This window comes from Micromys minutus (genome assembly GCF_963924665.1).
Source record: "Micromys minutus genome assembly, chromosome: 18".
In the NCBI taxonomy this organism is placed as follows: Eukaryota; Metazoa; Chordata; class Mammalia; order Rodentia; family Muridae; genus Micromys; species Micromys minutus.
The window spans coordinates 13866137-13870659 of NC_137953.1; the positions used below are offsets into that span (position 1 = coordinate 13866137).

General features: G+C 46.3%; 1 pseudogene across 1 annotated transcript; it reads right to left on the reverse strand.

Moving 5' to 3' along the window:
• Positions 1 to 3466: 3466 nt before the first annotated feature.
• LOC308432315 (large ribosomal subunit protein uL16-like) lies at positions 3467 to 4130 on the reverse strand (annotated as a pseudogene). Its single transcript has one exon. The product of its transcript is annotated as a large ribosomal subunit protein uL16-like (transcript).
• Positions 4131 to 4523: the final 393 nt, after the last annotated feature.

A 4523-nucleotide genomic window follows, 5' to 3' on the forward strand; every position in this document is an offset into this window, starting at 1 on the left:
CTAAGAAATATGCACATACACAGTTAACCCTTCTTAGCCACAATTCTCACATCTGCAGATTCAACCATCAGTAGAGTTAAAATATTTGGAAGAAATTTGTATTTGTACCAAGTGCACATAGTCATTTTTTCATGCCACTATTCCCCAAACAATACAGTGTAACAGTTATTTACGTGGTACTTACATTGTGTCAGATGCTAGAAGCCATCCAGAGACCTGCAGGCTCTGTGCAGATACCATAACGTTTTATTTAAGAGCAGAACAGCTTCCCGACATTGATGCTACTGGGGTTTTTGAACCCATACCCCTGAGAATATCAAGAAAGAACTGTGGTAGCTATCTATGTTAAAAAACATATATACATATGCTTCAATGTGGATTGTTACTAGTGCATTTCTGGAGTGGGTCTGTGTCTGTGTGTTTGTGTGTGTGTGTGTGTGCGTGTGTGAACACTTGAGTGTGACCATAGCGAAAGGACAGCCTTGTATGTCTTTTTGCAGGAACACCCTCTATCCTTTATTTTCAAGGCAGGGTGGCTCATTAGCCTAGAACTTGCCAAGTAGGCTTGCTGACTGGCCAGCTAGCTCCAGGGATCTACCTGTCTCTACTCCCTCAGGACTTGGATTACAGACTGTGCCACCACCTGCGGCACTTTGCGCATAGGTTCTGGGGATTGAACTCAGGTCTCATGCTCATACAAGCACTTTACCAACCGGAAGGTAAAGTAGGTTAGTGGGTAAAGGTGCCTGCTGCTGGACTGATGGCCAGTGCTCAGAGTTCCTGTGACCCTTTCTTGCCCTTTGACCTACACCTACACATGTACATCATGGCATTTGCACACTAACACATACACACATAGATAGATAGATAGATAGATAGATACATACATACATACATATATACATATATACATATATACATACATAGACAGGATAAATAGATAGATTGGATAGATAGACTGGCTTGATAGATAGATACATAGATAGATGTAAAGAAAAAGGTGTACACACACACACACACACACACACACACACACACACGGGGCTCAAGGAGGCAACCTCACATATTGGTAAAGTCCTAGCCCCTGAGATTGGTCCACTGTACTCTTCTACAGACAGAAGACAGGCCTCAGGTTGAATCAAGAGAAGCTTTTCTGAGTAATCTCTCAAAGTTGTCCCTAAGAGACACTCCTGAGGCCCCTCCCCTCGCTGAGAAGCTACTGGCCTTTGATAGCTGCCAGAAGAGGGAGAGTTAGAGGCAGAATTATGGTTTAATTTTTAAAAACACAGGAATAGTATAAAGATGTGTTCTTCTCTTTAATCCCAAGCACGGGCTACGGGGCTGCTTCAGATTGTTCACAGCAGCTGACTATGGCTTGCCTCATGCTGTGTGTGTTTTTGTGTGCTCGGGGGTGTGGTTTTGTGAGCTGCAGATTGTTTCTGCAAGTGTGTGAAACTTAGAATTCTGGGGACTTTTTCAGTGAATATATAAATGCTAGGGCCCCAATAAGGGGGTAACTGTTAGCTACTTGGTGGTTGGATGCTTGCAAAGAGACAAAAAGCAGAAATTAGATATCCTGACTGAGAAGACCAAACTTGCCCTAAAGAATTCAACTCCCCTAACCAGCAGGCAGTAGTTTAATAATGTCGTTGCCCCTTTCCCATCTATTCCTTTTTCTCATCTACCTAGTGTTAGGGGGTTGAAAGGGAAGAAGAGAGATGCGGAGAAGGGTGAACGGAAAAAGAACCTGCCAAAGAGCTGCTACAGAGAGTAAGTTTTCCTTAGGGTGTGGCCAGTGGTAGGCTGCATCCCACTCACCACACATATGGACAGGGCTAACTGGACTCATCGGGTTATAAACAGCAACAGCAATAAGGGACCCCTTGTCCTTCTAGACATTTCTAGGAGCTAATGCCTTCATAGCCTATAGCTCAATAAGATACAAATAACTTCTGAAAGACATTGCTCTCTTTTCTTTAAAAAAAATCATTTAAGTAACCTTTGGATAGCAAATAGCATACATCTTAAGTATACACCTCAGTGACTCTGTACAGGCTAGCATCACCCAGAGAGATCTGGAACATTCCCTCACTCTCTGTTTCCCTCCGGGTGACATCTTCTCCTGAGGTGACAGACATTCTTATTCCCATCTCTATAGTGTGTCTTGTCTGAACCCCGAAGAAATGGGCTCCTGTGTGTTTGCCTCCCCTACAACAGCAAGTCTGCGAGCCACTCATTACCTAGAGGATAAAAGCCTGTGGGGCTTTGTTTGGGGGGTTGGAGAGATGGTTCAGTAGTTAAGAGTACTGGCTGCTGTTCCGGTATCCACATGGTGACTTACAACTCCAGTCTCAGGAAATCCAACGCCTTCTTCTGGCCTCCAGAGATTCTGCCCGGATGTGGCGTACAGATGATGCCTGCAGGCAAAACAGCCATACGCACAAAACATAAAGGAAAAATTTTTTAAATTTTAAATTCAACTTTTAGCATGCCCATATGTGTACATAATGTATTGTGATCTTACCCACCACTGGCTTCCCCCCTCTCACCCCCTCTCCTGCGGTTTCCCTGCCTGACTTGTGTGTCTTTGGGGTTGAGTCTGTGTGCTGGGTGTTCAGAGTTCTATTGCCCATGCCATCTCTACAGGACAGTCCTTCCCAGGGCCTCTGTCTTCTAATGCTTAGATCTGTCTTCCCGCTCTTCCCTGATGTCCCCTGTGCCTTGAAGGTGACGATGATGTCCCACTGATGGCTGAGCACTTACCCTCAGAACTTTGACCAGTCGGAAGACTTAAAATGGCCACTTCAGCTGTCACTCTGCAAAGAGAAGCTTCTCTGGCCAACTGTAGTCGGTGGGATAGAAATGATTCTTTAGAAGTCAGTGTGGCTACAATGGAATGACCCCTTTCTGGTATGGCTGGCCGTATCCCATCTTGTTTGTAACATGCAGCCAGTGAAATAGGTGAACACAAGTCTCATAAGACTGCTAACTTTTACAGTTTGAATGAAAAACTTCTCCCAAACAAACAAACAAACAAACAAAACCAAACAAACCCATAAACACAAAATCATAAGATTTAGCTGTGAGACCCTTTCATGCTTCACCCAAACACCGCCAGTCCCAGGGTCCATTCATGGCCTTTGACCTAGAGAGCCTGGCTGTAGAAGTGAGTTAGGTGTGTCCCACTCTCTCTCAGACGAAGAAATATGGCCTCCAAGATTCAGGGGGGCTATACGGCAGAGATGCTGGCCTCTCAGACTGTGTAGAGCATCTTCTGGGAATGGTCCTCATTTCCAGCTGCCTACCCTCTGTGGGCATCCGGCCCTTTCCCCAGGGCAGTCCATATACACTTAATGGCTAGTTGATGTGAGGGTCAATTCAGGCTTGCTTTTTTTTTCCCCTCAGACTTGATGCAAGATTTATTGACTATGATTTGGTAGGGTATAGGAGAGCACTGTGGAAGCCTTCAGGAATGCAGGGTTCTCCAGTTGTCCAGAGGACCACGACTGGGGATATATGTGACACCACAGCCATCAGGAATGAGCCGTTTCTCAGCAACCATGTCTTCAAACTCATCTGCATTAAACTTGGTGAAGCCCCACTTTTTTGAGATATGGGTCTTCTGGCGCCCAGGGAACTTGAACTTGGCTCTACGCAGAGCCTCAATCACGTGTTCCTTATTCTGCAGCTTGGTACGGAGGGACATGATGACCTGGCCAATGTGAACCCTGGCCACTGTGCCCTGGGGCTTCCCAAAGGCACCACGCATACCTGTCTGGAGCCTGTCAGCCCCAGCACAAGACAACATCTTGTTGATACAAATGACATGGAAAGGGTGGAGCCTCAACGGATATGAAAACCATCCTTGCCACAACTCTTTACCATGTATTTGTTGGCACAAATACGAGCAGCCTCCAATGCTTCAGAAGAAAGTTGTTCATATTCATCTGACACCATGTGGCCACAAAGTGGGAATTCGTCCACTTTCGCTTTCTTCCGTCCCAAGTCAAAGATTCGGATCTTAGCATCAGGGACTCCACGGCAGAAACGAGACTTTGGGTATGGCTTGTTCTTACAATCTCGGTAACACCGGGCGGGGTGGCGGCCCATGATGACAGTAGGATCGTCGGTGGCGAACCGGAGTAAAAGAGCTCAGGCTTGCTTTGAGCTCCTCTAGAACTTTGGGTGGAGACTCCACTGAAGCCCAGTGCCTCCCACTACCCACTTCCATCTCCTTCTTCATCCTTGTCTCCCCCAACCCCACATCGACTCTAGAATACATTGTAATAAACTTCTGATCCTCGTCTCCATTTCAGGGTGTCTGAGGGAGCTGGTCTACTACAGAGAGCTCAGAAGAGATGACCCATATATACATTTAGGCATTGCTCACACTTCTACAGGTCCACTGAGCCGAATGTTCTACTAGATGGTGGGTCAACCATGTTTCCTCGACCCTCACCCCTCAAACTATGCAGGTCTGTTCTGGACAGCTGCTTGCCCGGCACTTAGGGCCTCCAAAGGGA